We start from the raw sequence: 12466 nt of genomic DNA, 5'->3' as shown, positions 1-12466 counted from the left end.
CATCTTTTTCTGCACTTTTTGTAGCTTTGTCCCCATTATCAATTTGTTCTTTGCCATGATTGTCGTAACTCTTTCCAGATCTCAACGTCTTTATTGCACAACAATCTTCTGTACCTCTTGGATTTGGAATTGTTTGGTTGGGAAAATTTCCTTGTTCTCTTTCTATGATATTGCTTGCTAGCTGCCCAAATTGCCTCTTCAAATTAGTTATGGAAGCCTGCATATTTTGCATGTTTTGATTCATAGTCTGCTACATCTTTTTCAGGTTTTGATTGCTTTGTTCGAAGCTGATACGAGTAGCCTCTGCCAACTTGTCTATTGCAATTTCCTAAAAAGCTTTAGCTGGTGCAGCAGGCTGTTGTACTGATGGTGGGAATAGTGGTTTAACTGGCTGCTCACCACCCTATTTTAAATTTGGGTGATCTCTCCAACCCGGATTATAAAAATTTGAATACACTTCATTTCTTTGCCTTAGATAATTGTTGAAACTTGTTCTGCAACAAATTCTGGATATGCATCTCTCTGTGGACAGGCCATAAAATCATGTGGGTTGGCTGCAAATTGCACAACATGCTGCTTCAGGTTGCTGGATTGCACTTTGCTGAACTGGTGCTGAAATTTTCTGCAAGATCATGTCAAATTTTGCTTCAAAATTCTCTATTTTTCTCTTAATCTTTTCAATTTGAGCAGATACATGTGGAAACCCCATTGATATTTCAAAAACGCCCATATTTTGTGTTTGATCCCCTACCCATTGTTGAGATTCAGATGCCAAGTTGCCAAACAACTAATATGCTTCCTGTGCATTTTTAGTTGAATAGGAACCTCCTAATGAAGCATGAACATGATTTTTAGTGTTTGAATTTAATCCTCTGAAAAATATGCCCATCCGCGTGTCTCTATCAATGTCTGCGTGGGGACACTTTCTGAATAACTCCTTAAAACGCTCCCATGCCTTGTGAAACTCTTCATTAGGCTTTTGGGCAAAAGATAAAATTTGAGTCCTCATATCAAGAGTTTTAGAAGCTGGATAGTATTTATTAAGAAATTTGTCACTCATCTGTTCCCAAGAAGTGGTACTGGCAGATGGTAATGTAAGCAGCCATGTTCTTGCCTTGTCCTTCAATGAATAAGGAAAAAGCAGAAGTTTAATTGAATCTGCAGTAAACCCTTTCACTATAATATTTTTGCACCCCATTATAAACTCTGTGATATGCATATTAGGATCCTAATGAGCTAATCCATGAAATGTAGGCAAAATCTCCAGCATGTGTTGTTTACTTCCAAATGCGTCGCCTTCCTCGTTTGGATATACAATGCAACTTGGTAACTCATTAGCATAGGCTGCTAATGTATCCCTCAATGGACACCCAGTAGCTGGTATGGTGAAAGCCATTGTATCTTCGTTGTCTAAAAACCCAAAAAACATATTTGTCAGAAAAGTGTCCTCCAACGAGGGTTCCCACGCTAAAATCTACTCCCTGCACCTTTGTCGTAAAATTTATTCTAACTCTAGGTTAAATTCTAATAGTTGTTGATTTTGAAATTTGGTGCATACCGTGAACTGGATCTGCACAAATTGTATGATCTGTAAAAAAAAAAAAAAAACGAAAATTTACAAAAAAAATTTATTTATTTATTTATTTATTAACAGAATTAGTTAACAAATAATTATGATTAATAAAAATTGTTTCAAAACAATCCCCAGCGACGGAGCCAATTTCTTGATAGAGATTTTACCACCTGCAAAAGTAGAGATAAAAACACTTAAAAATACTTGCAAGAGGACTAGGTTGTTGTAGTATAAACGACTCAAGTAAGGTCGTTTTCCGCTGGGATTATTTAAAACAATTTATGAAAAACCCTAATCTTAGTTAATTATCTAAAAATGAAGATTTGAAAAGGTTGATTTTGAATTTAAAAGTATTAAAAACGAATTTTAATAAAAGTAATTTAGGAAAAGCAACTAATAACCAATTAAAAAGGAAACAAAACAAAGAGAAAATATTTTGAGAAGCAAAGTTGGAAAAGCACTAGGGTTCCACCGTCACCCTAAAAATCCTACGTAATTCTTCTAATTCCTTATGAATTATACATGCATATTTTGAAGGTTAGGTTTTTCTAAAGTATGCCCTACTTGGAACCCCCAATATAGAACGTATATCCAACATGCAACCCGTATGTGGTGTCCAGATCGAATGTGAACATGCAAGACTCATTAAGTTTTGTGAAAACCTTTTGAAAAATCATATAACTCCTTAGACGTGTCGTCCATCCTAAGTAGTTACACATGTTAACCACAAGAAGCCTTAGTCACTTTTAGGGACAACACTCCGTCAAAATTGCATCAAATTACTTTTCTAAATATCCTAATGGTCACGAATCACTATGACAAATAGAAAGTTTAAAGCACAATGACTAACAATCCAAAACTTGCATGCAATAATTTATAAGAAAATTAAAAAGAAACTACATATTCTTACTAAGAATCATGGTCTCACCCTAGCAAAAAGGATTAGTTACGCATATTCATAATTAAAATCAACATAATTGTATTAAACTAGAAAAAGAATGAAAAAACTGAAAGTATAAGTCTTAAAATCTCTAAGCTCTGGCCAAAATCTTCTCCCAAAAGTTGCACACGTTGAAAAAAACCTAGGTCTGCAAAAAGGCTTATTTATACTACTCTAATTAAAATGCTCCTAGTAAAAGGTCTTAGAATAAGACTAGGAAACTAAATAAATTGAAATAAAATAGGAAACATAATCCTAAATTAACTTGGTAAATTCGCCTAGAAATCTGCACAGCCATGTTTTAGACCCAAATCATTTCCAAAACTGGCCCAAAATAGCTGGATTTGAAGTTTGGACTATTCTGAACACTTCCCCAGAAGGCCACGAACCCATCTGCGGTCATCTTGGTCTCCAAAAACGCAATTTAAGCCCAGAAACGTCACTTTCCAACAACGCACACTGCTGCTTTATTTAATCGTAAAAAAATAACCGCTTGGTAGAAAATAAAAAATTTTGATACAAATAGGCCAAGAGACACACGAACATCCTCTAATTTGAATCACTCCAAAATTCATCCGTTTGATCATGTTTTATTCCAACAGAAGTCAAATGTCCTATATTGAAAATATAAAGCAATGTATCAAAATTCTACCAAAATAATTACCAAATTATACTAAGATTAGGGTAAAATATATAATATAGTATTGACTCATCAGTGTCCACACCTAGTGATGATTGAAAAAGTAATCCCAACCATCACAAAACAAGACTTTATGTAAACAGCCAAAAACTTTGAATCAAAACACCAAAGTCTTTTGTTCTTAGTATGAACAACAAGAACAAAGCAAGAGCAATGAAGAACATCCATGAAAACCTATAAGAGCTCCATGATTTTTTTTCACTCAATAAAACTCAAATTTTCACTACTCAAAAGAGGGTTAACATCTTAGGGTACTTAGGGGGTTCCAAAAGTCACTTTAAAACACTTTTAACAGGACAAACATGAACCCAAAAATCCACCCCTTGGATTTGGCCGAATTTCCCCATAAAACATGGCACCAAATTTTAGCTCCAAAATTCATGCTCATATAAACTACATCTACAACATTTGAGATGGAAAATTTTCAAGAAAAATTTACATTCAAAGAAGCAAGAATAAAGCTTGTAACAATTACAACATTCAAATCAAAGACTATGAACTACAAAACTCAAAAGGATTCACCAACTACTAGACCTAAGCTCTGATACCACTTGAAGGAAATAATTTGTGAAAACAAGTTCATTTGAGCAACATCTATCCATGCAATTAACAATTAAAGGCGGAACCATGCTTGTATGCACTCAAAAACAAAACTTTACCCATGAAATTCAAGGCCTAGTAGTTGTGGTGAACCAAGACTCAACTCAAATCTTAAAGAAAAGAGGTGAGAAACTTTTATACCTTTGAAGCACCTCTTTGCATAGCAAAGACTAATCACCCAAAAGAAAGGGCCTTCATTCCTTACTTCTTAGTTCCATGGATTTCTTGGAGGAAGATGGTTGAATGGATTCTCCAAGTTCCCAAGAAAGGGAACCTCTAAGTTTCCACACCAATGAGGGATTTGAAGAAGAGATGAGTGACCTTGGACGAGGATTGATACTAGTAAATCCCTTCCAAGGGGGCCGGCCTCCTAGAGAGAAAAATGAGAGCTTTTATTCTCTCCAATTTCCTCAAGAGACAACCCCTATGAATTTTGGCTATAAAGTCCTTTATATAGTCACTTCACTTAAGTGACAAAAAGAACCAAAAACTTTCATTCATGATATGGTTAGCCTTCTAAAGGCTTTGGGCTGTTTGGGCCCTTTTGAGTCTTTAGTCATTAAGTTGTCATACAACTTAAGTTAATGGGCTTGACGGTTCTAATCCCAATGGGCCTTGAGGTCCATTAATTACTCAAAAGCTAATACGAACTTATTCGTTTGATTAATTAATATATTAATTAATCCTAGCCATAAATAATTAAACCATTTAATTATCCTTACTCATCTCCGTTGTTTCTTCAATCTCTACCTTACACAGTGTACAATCCATTAAGCTCCTTTTAGCAAGGCAGTGGGCGATTAGAACTCTTCAAATTGATTGTGAATTAAAACTTAACTTTCAATTCTCCCTTTAGTGATTATACACCTTTAGGGCTTCTAAAAACCATGAGTGACACCTAGCAGTATGTCATGGCTACCCAAGCTAATCAGAAGAGGTAGGGAACCTATTTAGTTTGGGATTACAACACAATACAGTCTTTCTCTAATACAATACTATTGACCACATTGTTTGATTTGATAGTTTATTCATGTTTTCTATCCAATGTGATTCTCTTACTTATATGATTACCTTGAATGTGATTAGGAACGAATTCCTAAATCTCATTCATACCCTGGCCAGAGATTCTTAATCATATCATAGAGTATTCTCCCTCAAACGGTTTAAAGGTTAGAGATCCCTTGTTGTGCATTCACTTGCCTCCATGGCTAAGTGGCTTAACCCCAACTATGTTGTGGACACCCTTTGAGGGAGTGACTTTGACATAGTCAAAGATCAAAGACCTAACCATAAGACAACTATGATGCCTCAGGTCAAAGAACTACTTTGCATTATCCCAACCATAAGTTTTCATGTGACATAAGTATGAGATCTCCTTGTTGATCGCGTTCAGTGGACTCATTCTCTATTGAGCACCTACATGCTTGTCTTGGTGTCAGTCACACTAATGACTCGAGACCAGTCACTTTCTCTAAGAGAAGACATAACACGTATTGATCTTAACGGATTGTCAATGCCTAATTGGCAATCCTAGGATCAAGAACGTTTAGGATATGTATACGAAAGAGAATGGTCTCACGAATCTAACTTCCTTAGATCACATTCTCCTAATTACATATTCCTTGGACTTATCGTTTAAGCATATAAGATTTATATGAGACGGCTTTAAACAATAATCTTTGCCCTTTATATTAAACTAGATTAGTTTAACATGTGAAATGTTCGTAAAGTATCATCATGTGATTGGGTTTAGGCGCATTTCCAACACAATCATAGACAAGTTCAACTTTCAATGTGTCAAACACTAAGTAAAGAGTATTAGAGGTAATTTTTTTTGTTTTTCATGCGCATGCAATAAGCATAAAGTTTAATCATTGCAAACTTTATGGCACAATGTTCGAAGACGCGCCTCTGAATTCAAAGTAGCTCCATTGCACTCTAAATGTCGAATCACCAAGCGAAGAAAAAAGACTAAATGATGCGTATTCCAGCTTACTCCGAAGGGCATGGTCTTTGGATAACTATCCATCCACAACGAGAACAATTGCATTTTCAATGCAAAGTTAGGGGCAATTGTGAGACCATGATTTTCTAGAGCTAAAGTATGATTCATCTATATATTGTTAACTCAGAAGTCCAGTCATAGATTCAATAACTCTAGGCAAAACTAGATCAAACAGAGCAATGGTGTCATCATCACCTTATTTTGGGGCAATAAGCGAAGTCCGAGTGACTTTGCTAGTATAACCATAGTTGTTCCGCATGACATAACATCTAGCCTGGATAAAGACACAATTAGATTCCTCATAAGTCTTGGAGTTCTTACAATCTAGGAATTGGCATGTGCCGCAAGTAATCACAGCTCCTAAGAGGGTGTTGTGCAACCTTGATTTTCCAAGGCCAGACTAAGGTCGACCCAAATATAGTTACCTTAAAAGTTCGGTCATGAATTCACCATATACAACCAGAGCTGGATCAGACAGAGCAGCGGTGCCACCATCACCATGTTCCAAGGCAATAGGCGGAGTCCTAGCGACTCTGCTGGATGACCGTGCTTGTTCTACAAGATACTCAATCTGATCATGATACAGACCCAATCAAACCTTTATAAGTATTAGAGTTCCTACAATTTAGTAATTGGCTTGTGCCATAAGTAATCATAACTCCTAAGAAGGTGCAATATCTACTTCTAGATATCATCTAGGATACTCTCATTCTAGAGCGAGGATTTTATCCTAAAAATATCACTCTCCCACGGTGTAAGTACACCTATCTAGGGTTCATCTCTAGTAACATAATCTAAACATTTCAATTCTCTTGCCCACTACTTGAGTATAAAACTATTCATTAACTTGACTATCGGAGAGCCTTTGGCTGGCACACATTACATTCTCCGTCCCCCCTCGGGCTTAGACTTGTTCACAGTTGTTTACAGTTTTGCAAGTTGCTCGAGTTTGTGCACAACCACCACTCACGACGGTGCGCGAATTGGTTCCAACAATTGATGTTTTCATTGAGAGTGAACTTATATTCCTCTTGACCATATCGCTTTGTAACTGACATGTCTACCAAAAAAAATTCGGTTAACGCCAACATTAATCCTACCAGTAGGGATACTATTTCTATAATGGACAACCTGCCACCTTAGGTCATTACAACTCTTGGGGCAAGTAACAGCCCGCAAAGGAGTAATAGCTACACTTAGAAACAGTGAGGATCCAGTCAACATGCCATCATCTTCCATGACAAGATCTGGAAACCTTTGCAAAGACCAATGCCTTTGTTGAAAAGCTGTAAAAAAATCAAACCTCTGCTCAAGCAAAAAGTCACTCTAACTTTGTGGACATGGAGAAGCGCATGAAAAACCTGGAGAATTCATTCAGAACAACCATTCCAACGCAAATCTTGTTTTCGGATATGGAAACATAAGCACCATAACCCTGAAGGAAACCCCACGACATCATCTACTATTCCAACATCAGCGAATGTCATCGATATAAGCAGGGGTTAGTTATGCAATAGACATGTCATTAAAGCAGTTTCTAAAGGAAGACCACAAAATCTGCGGAATCCTCATCAAGATACAACGGGAACCTAAAAGCAGAGCCTCGTAACCTGAGATTAGACGAGCCTCAGTCCTCTAAACACCAAGAGTGGCAACACCTCTTAGACATAAAGAATCATGTAAGCCTAAACGATCATCCACGCATTCCAAACAAGCTAACGGTCTAAACAAGAACACCATTTTCAATGCAATTGAGGATATACCCCACCAGAAAAGTTTTCTTAGCCAAGGTTCAAATCGCTTCTAGGTGACTCCGACCTTAACTATCATATAATGCATTATCGAATTGCCATGGCTCTATACAACAACGATGCTTGGATATGCAAGATGTTCTCGTCTACCCTAGAGAGGCTGGCAATAAAATGGTATTCGAAGCTGCCAGCCAGATTCATCAACTGTTTTGAGAGTTTGGCCGACATGTTTATAAACACCTATTCGGTGTACCATGATGTTCGCAAGCGTCATGAGGCCATGTTCAGAATGGTCCACAGTCTAAAGATGAAAGTCTGAGGACTTATCTAAAGTACTTCCAGGCAAAGCTGGCAGAAGTGGAAAAACCTGATGAAAAGTTGACCACTATAGCATTTGAACTGGGTCTATATGTCTATTCACCCATTTCTAAAAAAAATGAACAAAAGAAAATATGACTATGCCACCTTGGCAGAATGCTTTGACATTGTGGACGATCTAATCGACTGGGATAAGAAGAGTAGAAGAACGATAGCCGGAACAGATTACCGTAGGAAGACTGAAATGAGAAGTCCTGATAGAGGCATTTCCCCTCCCTCTCTGCTACATGTTGTAAGATGAGGGCATCTGGATAAGCAAGCTTCACTAAAGGCAAAGCAATACACCGTTATGAACACCACCATCAACAACATCCTCCACAACATAAAGGAAAAATCCAAACACCCAAACAAGTATTGCTCTTTCCACAATGCCACTAAAAGTTACTTAGTTTTGAGGGATCTTATTGAAAAACTCCTAGATCAGAGACACTGTTGGGAATTCGTCAAAGATAAAGTAAGGAAAAAAGACCAACAGAATCCAAGGATAAGGATCGATCGGACAAACACACTAATGATGAAGATTGACGACCAATGAAGACACCTACCCTGAATATAAACTGTATCCATGGAGGGCGGAAAACGCCGATGACCAGAGAGGTAACGGGAACAACCACAAGAAATCCAATACCGGTTACCCTGAGATGGACCCCTTATCAGTGACTCCAGATCAAGTAGAAGGAAAGGTAAACCAAGCTACATGCAATTTGATTCCCTTCCCGGGATATGTAGGCGATTTGATCCAGATTTAATTGTAAAACCGCCGTTTGTGTGAAGACAAGTCCTTGGGGAACTCATCTCCTTACTCTTCACCATAAGCTTATCGTCAAAAGTGATTCTTGAAGTAATTCTTACATTGTATCATCTTTTTCTTTTAACTACACTAGTGATTTGATTCTTCATCTCGGGGATATGTAGGCAATCCTTTCCGTATTCAATTACAACCCCTTGTCAATAAATTATATCGCAATAAAAAGCTATACAATTTCCTTGCTACATGATTCAACATTTTGTTCTCTTTCCTTTTTCAGTAATGTAAGGAATATTTCACTCACCACGAGGAAGGTGTAAATTTTGAAAACTCCGCATGAATGCAAGACTAAAAAAGTTCAAGGTAATACTGTTAAATGAGCCTCTTCTAGCCATCCTGTCTTAGATGGTCAGCATCTTAGGAGACTCGAATCGTCATAAGTGCGGTTACAATTGGTAGGTACAAGCACAAGCACATAATGCCCTGACCCGGAAGTCCAATGCACCATCCAGCCTCTGAAAATTCTATAACTAACAAGTTGTGGATTCTAACATTCAAACCTGGGCTTTATGCCATTCGAGAGAATAGTCAAAAAGGCGATTCAAAAATCATCTCAAGATGGCTCTAAACTCCTACCCCGAGTAGGATGACTTCTATCCCTGACCAACATACTAACTTAAGTATATCCTAAAACATCGTATGTTAACAGGTCTGTAGGAGGCATCCATGCTAGGAAATCCTCAAGAGGAATTTTAATCCAATGGAGCTTCGATACGTAGAAATGCTTTGGCTAAAACAAGCCAAGGTAATTCAATTGGAAACGTTCAGGTATGACAAAAAGATTTAGAAAGTGTTTCCGACCACATGCCGACAACCAAGTCTCTGAAGAACTTTTGCATAAGCTTCACTGGAGACAGACATGCAATCTAGTCTAGGAAGAGAAATGCCTCCCTAGATTACATTGCAAGTAATGAAATCATTGACCCAAGAATTGGGGCAAGGTAAAGAAAAATTATTGTTATTAATTTGCTCCTTGTAGATCATTTCAAGTATGGCATGAACTTCTTAAATCCGATAAATGTGTTGCTAAGCACGAAACGAAGGATTCTTCATGGGTTTAATGTTTAATTTTTGGTATCGAACTAAGGTGATACTCTAACGATCGCAATGAAAATACTTTACAATGCTAAGTTTGAGAGGTAATGTTATTCGAAACCAACGTTAGTGATGAGGCTTCTAAGTTCTGTCCCGGGCCCACAAACTTACTCGCATCCTGCTCCGTTGCTTATTTTATTTTTCAAAGTTGATTTACTTTAGAAAAGTTTATCGGATTAAGAATTTTCATGGATAAGAAGGCGCCAGACAAGTAAATATCCACACAAGAACATGTTTATTATCAAAACCCCTAATAAAAATGTTCAAGTTGGTACAAGGGTTGCGGGGAAACAAGTCCTCACCACTGGAAAATGAAGATTTTGAAAACTATACAACATACTTGGTCAAAGAACATCAATCCTGATGGGGTTTTTGTCACCCAATCAAATGCGTACTATGCCCATCTTGCAACTTTCCGAGCAAGATACTATATTGCTGAAATTCAACCCATGTGCAGAGATTGCAGGGAGAGTGCTACGAGGGGATGAATGTTATGGAACAAATCATAAGAAGCGAGAAATATTAGCATGCAATCATGCCTAAATTAGGTATTCCATAACCCTATTTAGCAGAGCTTGGTGAGGGGGGGGAAAAAAAAGAAGAGATTTTTTAGTTTGAGGATTCTGTACATTGAAGGATTAGAGAGGAAATTGGGTATGGGAGGAAGATTTTGGTTAAAGCGCTAGAACCCCATGGTATGAAGATTATAATGATTGGGAAATCTCAAAGAAGAAGCAACTATTTAAAGTTAGATTGTTGGAAGATCTCACTGTTAAAATGGAGAGCCTTTTGCTTAGAGATCAACACGTGCAAGGATTGAAGTTAATCAATATCATGTGCATTTAATTCTTTGAGAACCATGAACATGAAATGGGGGCGTTTGTCATTATTACTGTTTATTTTGCATGATTTTAAAGGATGTGTGACGAAGATCGTAGCGACTCAACTACCCCACTTTAATGTCAAGAGTTAGCCAGAGCTCACTCATGCTGATAACATGTTGGAAATAAAATATAGAGAGAGAGAGAGAGAGAGAGAGAGAGAAAGAGAGAGAGATAGGGAGAGGTTGGGAGGAGAAATCAAAGTGTGTTCTTTCATTATCATTAGACCATTTTATATAGGACATCAAATACATGAGTGGAAGATCTCACTGCTAAAATGGAAAGCCTTTTGCTTAGAGATCAACACGTGCAAGGATTGAATTAATCAATATCATGCGCATTTAATTCTTTGAGAACCATGAATATCAAATGGGGGCGTTTGTCATTATTACTGTTTATTTTGCACGATTTTAAAGGATGTGTGACGAAGATCGTAGCGACTCAACTACCCCACTTTAATGTCAAGAGTCAGCCAGAGCTCACTCGTGCTGATAACATGTTGGAAATAAAATATATATAGAGAGAGAGAGAGAGAGAGAGAGAGAGAGAGAGAGAGAGAGAGAGAGAGAGGGAGGTTGGGAGGAGAAATCAAAGTGTGTTCTTTCATTATCATTAGACCATTTTATATAGGACATCAAATACATGAGTGGTAATCCAAAAGGCTCTCTGCATTAATATGATCGTTTATGATGGTTTATTACCATACGTTGAATCAGGACTACCACTATTTATGTTTCACAACAATTTGTAGACATAAAACATTTCTTCACTCTCTAATAGAGATGAACTTTAACATTATATGTGGAACCCACATGTAATATTAGAGAATGTGTTAGTTTTTTTTTTTTTTTTTTGGCCTCTAGATAATATCACCCTTTAACTATATACAGGACCGACCTTGAGCGTCACTGAAGTAGACACCTGCCAAGAACCTCCACCCGGGAAGGGCCCCAAATTGTTATATATATTTGCAATTTAAATTCTTGTTTTCAAATCTAATTAAAATTTAACAATCAAAATGCCAGTCATTTTTCTTGATACAGCTCCACTCGCTTTCTATCTTCGTCTTCACAAAAACTATCGCTCCTCTCTCGGTCTTCACACAGTGAACATTCTGATATTGGTGGGAAATAATAATTTCTAGAGCTAAGAATCTTGAGATAAACTATACCGGATGAAATAAATCTGTCAATGGAAGTATTGAAATATCCGAGACAAATGATGGTTGTTTCCCGAATGCATGAGTTGCTTATAGAATTTTGTTAATCATACCAGTTACATTTGCCTCTGCAAAAAGAAGCTTTTCAAAATTAAAGTTGATCAAATCTTATCTTCAATCAATTATGTCACAAAAAGATTGAATGGGTTAAGGGTTAACTATTTTATCAATTGCAAAAGAATTGATTGAAAAATTAGACTATGTAAACTAAATTAGTACATTTGTATCTAAAAACGTGAGACGTGTAATATTTAAGTAATATTGTATATCTTTCTTGTTTTGATTTAATTTTAATGTTATTTGATATATGAATAGACTTTTCATGTATTTAGCGAATTCTTTATTATACATATCAACATACAAAGGGTCGTGGTTTAGAGAACTCCGAGGTCCCACTTCGAAGGCTCACCTATATCTGGCAAGAAAAATTCCTAGAAAAAGAGAGAAAATTAATCTTTCATAATTGTCAAATCAATGAGGGTAAAATACACGTTGCCCAGCATTTAGCTGGCATCT

At 37.0% G+C, this 12466-nt stretch overlaps 1 non-coding gene across 1 annotated transcript; it reads left to right on the top strand.

The window, feature by feature from the left end:
- The first annotated feature begins 904 nt into the window (after positions 1 to 904).
- On the top strand, positions 905 to 1012 carry LOC137724024 (small nucleolar RNA R71). The gene has a single exon (XR_011067147.1). It is a non-coding gene; the product is annotated as a small nucleolar RNA R71 (small nucleolar RNA).
- Positions 1013 to 12466: the final 11454 nt, after the last annotated feature.

Source organism: Pyrus communis, chromosome 17 (genome assembly GCF_963583255.1).
Source record: "Pyrus communis chromosome 17, drPyrComm1.1, whole genome shotgun sequence".
NCBI classification, from domain to species: domain Eukaryota; kingdom Viridiplantae; phylum Streptophyta; class Magnoliopsida; order Rosales; family Rosaceae; genus Pyrus; species Pyrus communis.
This window is presented reverse-complemented; position numbering and strand designations above follow the sequence as displayed.